This window comes from Cynocephalus volans, chromosome 12 (genome assembly GCF_027409185.1).
Source record: "Cynocephalus volans isolate mCynVol1 chromosome 12, mCynVol1.pri, whole genome shotgun sequence".
In the NCBI taxonomy this organism is placed as follows: domain Eukaryota; kingdom Metazoa; phylum Chordata; class Mammalia; order Dermoptera; family Cynocephalidae; genus Cynocephalus; species Cynocephalus volans.
In genome coordinates this window covers 107,729,579-107,745,096 of record NC_084471.1, presented here as the reverse complement: position 1 = coordinate 107,745,096, position 15,518 = coordinate 107,729,579, and positions in this window count along the sequence as shown.

The window sequence follows — 15,518 nt, the reverse complement described above, 5'->3', positions numbered from 1 at the left end:
GCAGAGAAGTATTCCATTGTGTAGATGTACCACAGTTTCCGTATCCACTCATCTGATGATGGACATTTGGGCTGGTCCCAACTCTTGTCTATTGTAAATAGTGCTGCAATAAGCATGGGAGTACAGGTATCCCTTTGGCATGATGATTTCCATTCTTCTGGGTACATGCCCAGCAGTGGAATCTCTGAGTCATATGGTAGATGTATCTGTAATGGTCTGAGGAACCTCCATACCATTTTCCATAAAGATTGCACCATTTTGCAGTCCCATCAACAGTGTATGAGAGCTCCTTTTTCTCCACAAACTCCCCAGCATTTATCATTCTCAGTCTTTTGGATATTAGCCATTCTAACTGGAATGAGATGGTATCTCAGTGTGGTTTTGATTTGCATTTCCTGAAGCTGAGTGATGTCGAGCATTTTTTCATGTGTCTGTTGGCCATTTGTAATCTTCCTTTGAGAAATGCCTATTCAGCTCCTTTGCCCATTTTTTAATTGGGTTACTTTTTTTTTTTTTGCTATAAAGTTGTTTGAGTTCCTTGTATATTCTGGATATTAATCCTTTGTCAGCTGTATACTTTGCAAATATTTTCTCCCACTCTGTTGGTTGTTTTCTCTGTTAATTCACTCTGTTAATTGTTTCTTTTGCTGTGCAGAAACTTTTTAGTTTGATATATCCCATTTGTATATTTTTCCTTTGGTTACCTGTGCTTTTGGGGTCATATTCATGAAGTCTGACCCAATCCTACTTCCTGGAGTGTTTCCCCTATGTTTTCTTTAAGGACTTTTATTGTTTCAGGTTGTGTATTTAATTCTTTAATCCACTTTGAGTTGATTTTGGTGTACGGTGAGAGGTACGGGTCTAGTTTCATTCTCTTACATATGAATATCCAGTTTTCCTAGCACCATTTGCTGAAGAGGCAGTCTCTTCCCCAGTGTGTAGACTTGGTGCCTTTGTCAAAGCTAAGATGACTGTAGGTGTATGGATTGATTTCTGGGTTCTCTATTCTATTCCATTGATCCGTGTGTCTGTTTTTATGCCATTACCATGCTGTCTGGGTTATTATAGCTTTGTAGTATAGTTTAAAGTCAGCTAGTGTTATACCTCCAGTTTTATTTTATTTATTTATTTATTTATTGCTCAGGATTTCTTTGGCTATGCATGGTCTTTTGTTATTCCATATAAAAATTAGTATAGTTTTTTCCATTTCTGAGAAAAATATCATTGTAAGTTTGATGTGGATTGAAATGAATCTGTAGATCACTTTGGATAGTATGGACATTTTCACAATGTTGATTCTTCCAATCCAAGAGCATGGGATATCTTTCCATTGTCTTGTGTCCTCTTTAATTTCTCTCAATAGTAGTTTTTAGCTCTAATCATAGAGATTTTTCACAACCTTGATTAACTTTATTCCTAAGTATTTTATTATTTTGGTGGCTATTGTAAATGGGCAAGCTTTCTTGATTTCTTTTTCTGCATGTTCACTGATGGAGTAGAGAAATGCTACTGATTTTTTGTGTGTTGATTTTGTATTCTGAAGCTTTGCTAGAATCATTTATCAACTCTAAGAGTTTTTTTGTAGAGGCTATAGGCTGTTCAATATGTAGGGTCATATCATCTACAAACAGAAACAGCTTGACTTCATCTTTTCCAGTCTGGATGCTCTTTATTTCCTGCTCTTCTCTGATGGCTCTGGTTAGTACTTCCAACACTATGTTGAATAGGAGTGGTGAGAGTGAGCATCCTTGTCTAGTCCCTGTTTGGCAGTGGGCTTATCATGTATGGCTTTAATTGTGTTGAGATACTTTCCTTCTATACCCAACTTGTAGAAAGCCTTTATCATGAATGAATGTTGAATTTTGTCAAGTGCTTTTTCACCATCCTTAGAGATGATCATATGGTTTTTGTCTTTGATTTTATTGATGTGGTGTATCACATTTATTGATTTGGGTATGTTGAACCAACCTTGCATCCCGGGATGAATCTCACTTGATCATAAGTTTTAAGTAATTTGATATCCTCTTTTAAGAAGTGCCTGTTTGAGTCTCTTGCCCATTTTCCTATTAGAATACCTATCTTTTTCTTATGGAGTTTTAAGTTATTTGTTTATTTTTGGTTAAGTCCTTTGTTGAATATATGTATTGTAAATAACTGTGTCTTGCCTTTTCATCCTCTTAATGGTGTCATTTAATAAGAAAAAAAGTTATTTATTTTATAGCAAAATACATTGATCTTTTTCTTTTGTTTTGGGTTTTTTAATTATTATTATTTCTTAGAATTTAATGTACTTGCAAATTCAAACAAATGTTTCAAAATGTTACCCGTAGTTACATCTAAATTTTCTACATGTTCTTAATTTTCTAAAATAAGTGCAAATTACTTTAACAAACTTACAGGGGAGTTTACCACACATTTAATTAGTGCTTAATATGTGCCTGGCACATTTTTTTTCTTTATTTTTTAATTGATGAATAATAATTGTATAAATTTATGGGATACAATGTGATGTTTTATATATTATGGACTGATCAAATCAGGCTAATTAACACATCCATCACCTCACATACTTATCATTTCTTTGTAGTGAGAACATTTCAAATTCACTCTTTTAGCCATTTAAAAATACACAGTAAATTATTAACTATAATCACCATCTGTGCAATAGATCACCAGAACTTTATTCTTCCTGTCCAACTGGAACTTTGTACCCTCTGGCTAATATCACCCCTTTCCCTATCCCCTCATCGCCCAACCCCCAGCTTCTGGTAACCACCATTCTACTCTCTACTTTTATGAGCGCAACCTTTTTACATTCCACATATGAGTGAGGTCATGCAGCATTTGTTTTCTCTGTGCCTAGTTTATTTCACTTAGCATAATGTCCTCTAGATTCAAGCATATTGTTGCAAATAACAGAATTTCCTTCTTTTTTAAAGTTGGATAGTATTGTATTGTGTATATACACCACATTTTCTTTATCCATTTGCCTGTTGATGGCACTTAGTTTTTTTCCATATCTTGGCTATTGTAATAATGCTGCAGTAAACATGGGAGTACAGACATCATTCAACATACTGATTTCCATTCCTTTGGATATATACCCAGAAATGGAATTGCTGGATCATATGGTAATTCTATTTTTAATTTTTTGTGGAATCTTCATACTGTTTTTCATAATATCTATACTACTTTACATTCCCACTAACAGTGCACAAGAATTCCCTTTTCTCCACATCCTTGCCGACAGTTGTTTTATCTTTTGTCTTTTTGATAATAGTTATTCTAGCAGGTGTGAGGTGATATCTCATTGTGGTTTTAATTTGCATTTCCCTGAGGACTAGTGATGTTGAGCATTTTTTCACATATCTGTTGGTCTTTTGTGTGCCTTTGTTTGAGAAATGTCTATTCAGGTCCTTTGCCCATTTTTTAATAGGGTTATTTATTTTCTGGTTATTGAGCAGTTTGAGTTCCTTATGTATTTTGGATATGAGCCCCTTATATAATAATCAATTCAAAATGCACCCAAGACTTAAATGTAAGATCTGAAACTGCAAAACTACTAGAAGAAAATATAGTAGAAACTTCACAACATTGGTCTGGGCAACGATTTCATGGATATGACCCTAAAAGCACAAGCAACAAAAGAAAAAATAGGCAAATGGGATTGAATCAAACAGAAAAGTTCCAAGACAGCAAAGAAAACAATTAACAGAGTAAAGAGACAACACACAGATTGGGAGACAATATTTACAGAGCTTCTTCTTTTTTGTTTCTGTTTTTTGTGACCTATTTTTAAATCTTTACCTCCTTTGAGGTCATAAAGATATTCTCCCATATTATCTACATATGGATTCTCAATACATCTGGAATTGATTTTCATATATGGTGTGAGGTAGGCATCAAATTTTATTTCTTCCATAGAGATATGCAGTTATACTTACAGCATTTATTGAAAAGACTGCTCTATCTCTTCTTGGCCTTTTGGTTAAGGTCAAGTGTAGAAAAGACGGCTCTACAGAAACACCTTTATCACAAATCAAGTTCCATGGATTTTGGGGTCTATTTATGGGCTCTCTATAGAGTTTTACTGTTATATTACCTACCCTATGCCAATGCCACATTGTCTTCCTGATGATAAGATGTTATCGTAAGACCTTATGATAAGGCTTGGTACCTAGTGGAGAAAGTCTTTCCATTATTTCCTCCAAGGACATCTTTACTATCCTTGCTCCTTTGAATTTCCTGATATATTTTAGAATACATTTGTCAAGTTTCTTGAAAAACAACATGCAATGATTTGTTTATTGGTGCTGCATTAAATGTATACATCAATTTTAGGAGAGTGGACATTTATACAATATTAACTCTTTCAATCTATAAATAAAACATCCAGAAAACCAATCACACTATCTCTGATCCCAGAAACCTCCATGCAGGAATGAGATAGCAGTAAATTTCAATCTGGGAAGCATAGTTCTACACAAAAAAGTCTATAGGCAAGGTCATAAAGAGTTCGAGTTTATACTGAAATTTCATGAGCTCCATATGTTTAGGATACCAAACCTAAGTATTGGGGGTAGAACAGAATTAAGAGCATCAACATTAATAATGAACACATAAAAGAATGTATTATGGACCAGTACTTTACATGTATTAACTCATTTAATACTCACAAAATTCCACGGCATTTTATCCCCAGTTTTACAGAAAAGAAAATTGAGGCACAGAGGAGTTATATAACTTGCCTGGGTCACACAGCTAATAAATGACAAAGCTCAGATTCAAACCTGCACATTATGGCTTTAGAGCCCTCATTTTTGGTGGCTGGCCAGCACAGGAATCCACCCCCCCCCCCTTTTTTTTAAAAGATGACTGGTAAGGGGATCTTAACCCTTGACTTGGTATTGTCAGCACCACGCTCGAACTGGTCATCCCTATATAGGAATCCGAACCCATGGCCTTGGTGTTATCAGCACCACACTCTCCCAAGTGAGCCATGGGCCAGGCCTAGGAATCCAAACCCTTGACACTGGTGTTATAACACCATGCTCTAACCAGCTGAGCTGACCAGCCAGCCTTAGATCTCTCATTTTTTAACCATTACACTAAACTGCCTCTCTCTAGATAAAAAGTTGCCAAATATGGAGGAGTTGAGCTAAAGCCACAGATCTGCAACTGCCTGTGCCACTCAGAGTATAATAAAGGGATTTAAATTTCACCCAAGCAGACCAAAAGTGGGATCCACAGAAATCTTTAAATCCTAGCTCTCAGCAGATTCCAAATCTGACTAGACCTCCTCTCATTTGAGGATGATTAAAAAGGAAAATTCTGGTATCTGTTGATAAATCCTGAAAAATTATGACCCTAATGAGGTAGAAAACTTCCCTGTCCCCTTCACTCTCTTTGTTCCTCCTCATCCTCATCTCTGGTAATGAAGGTGTCTTTCATTTAAAAAAAAAAAAATTTAGCCTATGAGATGCAATCAACAATAACCAGAGAGACATTTGTTTGTCTTGTAGGTGTTCTACTCTGAAAAAATGTGAGGAACTAGTGTGAATGATTTTCCCTGACAGTGGCCTTCACCTCCAACAAAAAGGAGAGTAGATCTTGTTAATCTGAGCACAAAGAAAAGAGCAAGATGAAGCCTTAACAATGAGAAGGGGAGAAAAGGAAACAAAAGGATGAGTGAAAGAAGGCCAAGAAACAGGGACTTCTGTCACACATCCAAGGAAGACTGTAGATGCAAAGGCAACCTTATAGAAAAGTGAATTGGTTTGCTCTATTCCCTGCATTTCACAAGTGCTCATGATCAACTGTAAGAAGTCTGGATACTTTCTGGCAGTGAACTGTGTTTGTGTGGCTTTCCAAATGTGACAAGGCAGTTAATGACTGGTTAGACTTTGCCAAGTTTGTAAATTGCCTTGTCAAAGCACTCAATAGAGAATACCAAAGAACATTCTACCAATCCCATCCAAACTATTAGCAGAATAAAGATACTGAAACCTTGGGCCGACCCCGTGGTGCACTCGGGAGAGTGCAGCGCTGGAAGCGCAGCGACGCTCCCACCGCGGGTTCGGATCCTATATAGGAATGGCCGGTGCGCTCACTGGCTGAGTACCAGTCACAAAAAAGACAAAAAATAAATAAATAAATAAATATACTGAAACCTAGAAGAGAGTAGTTTCAAGAATCCAATTAGAAATCCAGAACTATTCTTTACTATATGAATTTACTGGAATGATTCCCACAGGAATGTTTCCCATAAGAAATAGTGGAGGAGGAAGCCCGTGGAACTTCTCACAGCACTCAGCATATTTTTTTTTTTTAAAGATGACCGGTAAGGGGATCTTAACCCTTGACTTGGTGTTGTCAGTTCCACACTCTCCCAAGTGAGCTGACCAGCCATCCCTATATAGGGATCCGAACCCGTGGCCTTGGTGTTATCAGCACCACACTCTCCCAAGTGAGCCACGGGCCAGCCCCTACAACATACATTTTTAAAAGAAAGTTGTATGCCTCAAGAAGAAGGAAGGAAGGTCCATGAAGGGTAAGATGATAGGTTGACAGCTTGGATGAGCAATGTGACAAGTGATACACCTGCACCAAAATGGCACCAGGTACCAAAAGCTCAAGATTTTTTTAAGGGAGTGTAAAAAAAGTACCAAGTGAGAAGTAAGAGGTAAAAAGATATGAACTGTGTTTTATAGAAATGGAGTGTTTTAGTCACTGGAATACAAGTTAATTGTAAAGAATTTAGAAAGCTCTACCCTAAGAGTAGTTAATTGGACTAAAGTGAGGAAGTTTGGGAGAGGCAGGAGTAAGGAATTTAACCTGTAGCCTTTTGGAATCTATATGGATTTGGACCCAAATCCATTTCCTGATGCCCGAGGACTTCTGAATTTTTTTCTAGTGAGATTTCCAGGGAGAAACCACCCTGGCCCTCATGTTACCATGAGGTACCATTTTAGCCACCTTTAATGAAGAGGCCAGCACCTCACCTTACAATTCTTCAATTACTTCTGTCTCACCTACCAAGAGGGTCTCAGATCCTCGATACTGCTTCAGCCACTCTTTATTCCCTAATTCTTCATAGCTTTGGTTTTCTCCTCTTGTATATGCAAAATAACTGTAGCCACAAGGAGAATTCATGGCGGAGTCCTCAGCCCTCTCACCCAACCTGACTAAGCCCAGCAGAGCCTGGCCTGGTGAAGCTCTCGTTACCCAGCAGTTTCTCCACCTTCCAGTATAACATTTCCCATCCTATCACAAAACAGAAATTTTTTCCATTCCCTATCGGTGGTCAGGAACTTGGCTTGCTTCCTTAGCAGTGCCTGGGGAAGCATGCTTTAGAGTTATCCTCCTAAGTACAGTGGTTCACAAGCAGAGTTACTCCAACAGGTAGGACGAGAAGAAAGCAGAAGGTCTCAAGTAACTTATTCTACAGTCGTCTCTGGTATTAAAACTCCATGCTCTGAATGACAAAAATTACCTATCCTGGAGTAAATGGTGGTGACCCTGGAGTCTCTAAACAAGGTTATATGGATGATAAAAGAGGTGGACATGACAAGGCAGTGTGTCTAGGTACTGCAGGTCTGATTACAGTAAGTGCTGTCATGTAGACACTGTCAGCAGCAGCGAAGTGAGCATCAGTAAGCCTCATCCCCACACATGTCCGGCACTAATGCAGGAATTGATGGGAAGCCCCCAACAATAATCTCAGCTACCTGGAGCTCACCTAGAAGCCCACTGCAAATGCTAAGACTGCCATTGGCCATGCATCCACTCACAACTTGCAGAAGAGACTAATGGCTCTGCCTTCTCTTCCATCTTCCAAATATATGTGCTTCTCATTAGTGCATCTAAACCAGAACCTTGCTGGGATGAGAATCTGTGAAATGTGGCTTCCCGGTTTCTAGCCTCTGCAGAGCAGAGGAGTGATTTTAAGGTCAGAGATTATATTAAGTACCAATAGGCAATATCCAATGCAGTCCACCCCCTGGAAATTCAGCATCTACACACTCCTCTGCATATTTAAACTTCCAAACTATAACATCAACATCACGCCTCCACCTAATAGGATAGAACTATCCTTCCTCGAATAAAGACATGTTCAGTCTTCCCAGAGAGCAAAACACAGAATCTCATCAATCACTTTATCCATCTTTGGGGGATGTTAGTTACTTTTTTATTACAGTCAAATTTTCACCTCACTATCATCAGCACTGGTTACATATGAAAGTATGGAGAAAGAAGAGAGGGAAAAGTGATTAATTTAAACACATATCTACATTACAAATGAAAGAGGAAAGGATGCATAGCTCATTTCTGTAATTGTTCACAAGACTAAAGATATTTTTAACTTCTCTTCCACTATGCATTCATGGTTCCTTTGCCCCCACCCAGCACCTCAGCTGCGTTTGAATATTTGGTAGGGAGGTCAAATCTTCATTTCTGAAGGCCCTGAGCCCTAAGACGTCTTATCAATATTGTATTATTATAGTCTTTTATTAATCTTTGGCACTGTTTGTGGAAGTACTGAGAGGTGTCTCAAAGAAACCTCTGGTTCAAGACGTGTTTCTCCTTTCCCAATTGTCTAGCAATGAACCCATCTCCTTTGATAATCAGGATCAATTACTTCAGCCAGTTCAGTAAGCCCTTTCTTCACCTATACAGTTTCCTATTGCTGCTGTAACAAATTACCACAAACGTAGTGGCTAAAAATAACACAAATTTATTATTTTACAGTTCTGGAGGTCAGAAGTCTAAAATGGGTCTGGCAGGGTGAAAACTAAGGTGTTGTGGGGCTGGTTCCTCCTGGCTGCTCTGTGGGAAAACCTATTTCCCTGCCTTTTCCAGCTTCTGGAGGCCACCTGCATTCTCCAGCTCAAGGCTCTCCAGCCAGTAATGGTATCGCTCTGACCTCTGCTTCCATTGTCATCTCTGACTCTCCTGCATCCCTCTTCATTTAAAATGACCCCTGTAGACTACGTTTGGCCCACCCAGACCCAGGATAATCTCCCCATCTCAAAATCCTTCACTTAATCACATCTGCGATGTCCCATTTGTTCTGCAGAAAACATATTCACAGGTTCTGGGAGTTAGAATGTGAACATCTCAGGGAGGGGAGCATTATCCTACCTATCACATGGCCTTTTGTTTAACAGCACGAACAGCCCAAAATGACCAGGTGGTGGCTTCAACTTCCAGTGCAATGGAGCCACAGTTGTGTACTCTGGCAGAAATATTCTTCCCTTGTGAACTAAGACCTCTAAGTCAAAGATTCCAAAGTTGCAGGAATAAGAAGCACAAATTTTGTGTGTGGATAATAGACAACAATGAAGGGAGCCACTTCCACCTCCATTTTTCTGTTCCTACACCTATGTTTTCTGGCTATGGGAGAAAAAACATCATCTTATATTCGTCATTGATTCTGCCCATAGACCACATGGTATCTATACTAGGATAGAACTAGTCCCTCAAATGGTTGTCATTCAGCTGATGCCATAATTGAGTTTTCAACAGACAATTTCATAATTCTATCAGACCAGCTACTTCTGAGTGATGAAATGATACATGGTAAGACTGGTGACTGTTACGGGAATGAACACATTGCCTGATTTCTGTGCTGTACGGGTTCTCAGTGTAGAAGCAGTACTGCATAGAATACCACCACAGTGAATAAGAATTCAGTAAGTCCAAGAATGACGGTGCCAGCAGAAGTGTTATGAACACAGAAGACAAACCCATATCCAGAGTAAGTGACTATGCCAGTGAGGAAAATAATCATATTCCTATCCATGATGAAAGAGATTTAATGTAATTAGCCTGCTACCGGGTGGGTGGTCAGTCCTGGAAGGCATGGTGTAATACTGAGAATGAGGCCTTGGACTCTGCAATTGCCAGGTTTGGTACTTACCAAAAATGTACCAGATCAGTCTTGATGAGGAAAAGTCCAATTGCTGATCCATTTATAATCTCTGTTCTTGCCACTATGGCCACTTTGTACATGAGTCCAATGAGCAGCACTAAAGTAGCCTGGGAAAGCAGTTGTTTGGCATTCACAAAGAAGGTCACCTTGTCAAGATGATTTTTGAGCACCACCTCTACAATAGATGAAATCTGGTGAGCATTCACACAGATCACAGATATCTCCACACTTGTGCCCTTGCAAAAGGTTGATCTACATACCTCTTCTCCAATTCATTGTTGCCAATCCTTCCACCTTGTATTTTCTAAGTCTCTGAACATCTAGCCAAACCATTCGCCACTACTCATGAAGCAGTTTAGATCCATAGCTTCTGGCTCTCTCTCATTCCAGGCAAAGCGGACAACTGCACTGCTCAAAGTTTGCCCATTAAGAAGATATTTCCTCCTCACTGCCTTTCAGGATCACCCTTAACGGATTCTATAGTGCTGTGGTCATCTAGTTTCAGGTGGTACCAGCAGATCTTCAGGACCATCTGTAAATCAGACCTAAATAATTTTTTCCCAGTCCGTTGGTCATAGAAAGTTTCCTGTGAAGCCTAGGTGTGGATTAAAGGAGAGGTGGCAATGTAATAGAATGATATAGGGGGGAAATATGTTTCTGAAAGTAATAGCTAACACTTTGAAAATGTATTAGGGAGAGAACTATTCCTTGTGATATGTAATAATTCGTCTAATCTTAACGACAAACCTAGGAAATAGGGTTTTTATTAACATTTCTATTCTGCAAAGAGGAAAACCAAGTTAAGTAACTCAGATCACCCATCTAGCAAATTTAGTATTGTGAAGATGGACAGTCTGACTCCTGAGTCTATGCTCTTAACTCGAGGTCCTTAGCAATCTTGGGTTGATGGAGGAGAAAGCAGAAGGTAATAATGGAGATGGCAGCAAATCTGTTGGGTGCTATTAAGGTCCTTTGGCGCCATCTGCTGTTGATCTAAGGTAGGCAGCACCAAATAGTTTGGACTCCTGTAGTCAATTTTTTCTTCCTCTTACTGGGCCACATGGATATGTTTTCTTCTGCTCCTGTTGGATCATTTATTCAAACAAAGAGACTGAGATTACTTTTTGCATTTAAACTTAAAAAATGGTGCCTTGAACTGGATGATTAAACTCAGGAGTGAAAGGCAGTGGATGATTCCAAAATGAGCCCAAGTGTGGGCCAAAAGAGATGTGTTAGTAAACGCCTCCAATTAACCTTAGTTATTACTACAAATTATGTGGACTACAAAGTTACCCAAGAACACAACTGGGTAAAATTTTGAGATGCCATATGTCTCTGATAAATTTGGATTATCAACAGTAATTGTACTGCTAATTGATGCTAGCTTCAATATAATTTCTAAAATCCCAAAATAACTTTAGAACTTTGGATTAATGTGATACTGGAATAATTAGTTATCAGCCTATATTTACCTAAAAATTTCTAAAGAAGTTAAATTCAACACCTATTCATGTTTTTTAATGTAACATTCATGATTTTAAAAAAACAAACAACAAAAGACTCTTACCAAATAAAGGAAACAGAAGCTTCTGTAAACTGATGAACTGTTTTTACCAAAAGATTACAGCAAAAGTCATTCTTACTGGTGAAAAATTAGAAGCACTGAATGTACAAGCAAGAGCAAACTGTTTAATTTTATGCTGGAGGTTCGAGGTAGTACAGTATGATAAGATAAAGACATAATAGTTATTACGACTGATGAGAATGAAATAAAAAGGACATTGTTTTTATATGGTACAATTATCTATGATTACAGAAAATCCAAAAGAATTTATTGCCAGATTAATTAAACCTACTGAATTTGTAAGAGAATTTGGCAATTGGATGTATCATTATGCAAAATATATTTTCCCTACACCATGGGCCATGGCTGAGTTCTGTTCCAATACTCTCCTTCTTCCCAGTCTGTGCAAATAAAAGTAGGACAAAAGGTGCAGCACCCGAGGTGTTGGGAAAATATAGGAAAATGGTCAGGGGCCCTCAGATGTTCATAATTTTGCTGAGCATTTGCTGTAAATATGCACGTGCGCCCAGGTGTTCCTTGGTTATTGTCCAATGTAATTGTGCATGTGTGCCCAGGTGTCCTGGGTTATGGACTTAAGTGTAAAGGATGGGTGGCTCTGATCCACAGTGCCCCCCACCCCTGGGACGCCCCCGGGGGAGCCATGGGGAGGCTGCTACTGCTGCTGGAGGCTGTTACTGCAAGCTGTTGCTACCAGGGTCCCTGGGACCCTCCGAGAGGCCGCCGCCACTGCCAGACCTGTAAGCTGCTGGACCTGTAAGCTGCTGCTGCCGTTGCTAAGGACTGAGCTCGTGTCATCTGCCAATGGCTCCCAGGATCTTTCTCCAATTACCTAGCATGGACCTGCGTGTGAGGGGTCTGGTGACCCAGTCTGTACAATGGGTTTGAAGGGTCTAAGCCCTAGCCCTGACAATACAAATAGAAACTTAGTATAACTAAAATAACGAAACATTTTCGCTTTAGTTATGATTTGCCTTAGTCAACAACTGTCGTAATTGTGTAGCTTTTCACCAGGTACCAGAAAGCAGTTCATTCAGATGTCCGTGGCATCTGCAGCACCAGTGGTGGGCACGGGAGTCAGCAATTAGTCATACCCAACGTGGTCTCTCCACCATTACTGTCTCATTACACTCCTCCCTTCTGACACCCGGCTTCAGGGTCCTCTCACTAACTCCTCGCAAGCTCTGTTGCCAAGCTGCATAGTTTTAATCTCCAAAACACACACCCCAACCCCTGCAGAAATCCCTCTCCAGGAGCTGTGTTCTCTCTTCCACACCAAGAGCAGTTGGGCAGGGTTTCTGGCTCATTGCATGGCTTTGTTCTGAAGGAGAGTGTGCCCTTAAGTGTGCTCTGCTTTAGTGGAGCCCTCCAGCAACTACTCATCCTTTCTATACCTTTGCCTCAGGGCACTTTCCCTTGAGCGAGGATGGTACAGTGACCAAGAATTTAAAGTTATCTTCTCCAATTAGGGGAGAATCAAAATATTATCTCCACACATGGGTCAGCTCCTTGGGCATTTCTGGGCTCCTCAACCCACATTTTCGGTATGCATTCAGTGCATTCAACAGGCACTGATTAAACCTCTAAACATCATGCACAGTTGTGAGAAGTCAGAGGTAGGAGAGGGCATGTCATGTCTAAGAAGAACATCAGTTTCAGTAATGAGGAGTTCAGGGTGGAAGAAATAAAAACCAAGAAGCTATCACAGTAACCGAGAAAGATGATGAGCCGATGAACAAAAGTAATAAAGGCACAGAGACCAGAGAAGCTTTGTGAGCTCTATCAAAGCAGACCCTCCAGAACTGGGTGATTAAAGGAGTATTACAGGAGCATAAGGAGGAGTCCAGGTCCATGCACTGTTTTCGACTCACAGGTTTGTGAAATGAGATTTTTGGAAGGAAATTCGTGTCTTGAATTTGAGTTTAAAGTGCCTGGGAACATCCAAGTGGAGGGAAAAGAATATATTAAGTGTATCGTGTATCAAAAGCCTGGGCTGGAGATCTAGGTTGGGCTGTCATCAGCATTTAAATAGTAGTTATAGCCACAGGTGTGGATGAGGCCACCAAGGGATCCTGTAAAGCAAGGAAAGCAGGACAAGAGCCCTGAGGAACATGAACATTTAAGGAGCAGATAGAGACACATAATGGAGACTGAGAAGTAGAACCTTAGGAGAGAAGAAAGCACAGAAGCAGGGGAGGTTTACAGGAGAGCAGTCAACAATGCAGGCCTCTGACTACAGCCACGCAGACTGTGCACTGTGCAGCACCACAGAGTATTCATGTGGGCTAAGTTAATGCCCACCCCCAAAAATAACGCTGTGCACAACCTGCACAACGAGGTGAGGGAGAGCTGCCTCGGGATCAAATGCCACAGTTAGCTCAAGTAAGAGCAGAAATAAATGTGTTATATGTGGAGTCATTGGTGACCTCAGCAAGGCGGTTTCAGTGGGGTGGTGAGTGCAGGAAACAGTACAGTCGGGGCAGATGTGAATGGAAGGGCCTTGAGTGGAGGCAGCGAGCACGGCCCACTGCTTGAAGAAGCTTGGCTGAGAGGGAGAGGGGGCTGGGGATGGGGAGGGTTCAGGCCTGCCACCACTCCCACCCGCCTCGTTCACTACGCTCCAGCCTCATTCTTCACGTTGAAATGCACAGAGCTCTTCTGGCCCCAGATCAGGGCCCTCACATTTGCCCCCAGGACCTGGAGTGCTCCCCCACCAGGACTCCCCATAGCAGCTCCTCCCAGTGATGCAGACCACCGCATGAAAAAGGCCTTTCCTGACCATCCTAATGTTGCTCTCACAAGCTCTCCTCTTTACTCTCTAGGGTATCATGCCATTTTGATTTCTTCATGGCACCTATAACTGAAATTTTTTTTACTTATTTGTGTATTATGTCCCTTCCCCAACTAATATGTACACCATGACAGTAGGGACCTTGTCTGCCTTGTGAATTGTACCCCTGGTTCCTGGAACAGTACTTGGAATATGGTGGAGCTCAATAAATATTGGCTGAATTTGATTTGGGTTCAAAAGATGCACCTAGCACTAACCACGCAAGAAAAGCATCGTCTCGGACACTGTCATGCTACCAAAAGCAGGTGAAACAGATAAACCTGGGGACTTGGCCTAAACCAGGTGTTAGCTCAAGTCTTAAGGCATTTACTCAGCCAGACTTTTTTCTTCTTATGTCTACACAGTGTGGAAGCACTGCCTCAGCCTGCCCAGCCCACCCCCAGGCCTGTGGCTTTGCTCCACACCCTTTCAGAGTCCAGGACACCAGCTGCCCCGTTATCACCCAGGTGACCACAGATGCCACCGCTGCCTCCCGCCCTCCTCCCCCATGCTGTTTACTTTAATTTTCTTTTCTATAGAAGTATCACACATACACTAAGAAAACTTGGAAATTACAGAGAAGTATGACAAAGCAAGGGAAAAATCACTCAATCTTCACTTTCAGCATGTTGAGTTATTTCCTTATTCTCTTTTCAATACATTTCTTTCTTGATAATCTATAAATAATGTGCTAACTTTTTATTCTCATTAGCATTTATTGTCATTGGAAATTGTTCCATAAATATAATTAAACAGCTATATATTTCACTGTCTGGATAATTTACTGAATCAGTTCTCTTTTAGAAATTTTTTTCCCTTTCTAATGTGGCCATGAACATTTATCTTCAAATATAAATATTTGTTTATATTTTTTAATTTTTCCTCAAGATAGATACACATCTTGATAAGGCTCTTGATACAGTTCCTGACAAAACCAGGCAGAGCAAGACGAAAACCTTTAGAAGCCCTAAGCATTGAAAAATTATCAGAATCCTCCCATGTTATTCATAATACAAAACCACCTGACAATTATATGGCACTGCATATTTTCCTTCGTAGTAGTAACACAAGTGTAAAACTTCATGGTTATTAAACATCTGTCTCTCCTGCAAAACCAGAAGCTCCATGAACACAGGGACATTATCCATCTCATCCAGAGTATGTAGCAATAGTAG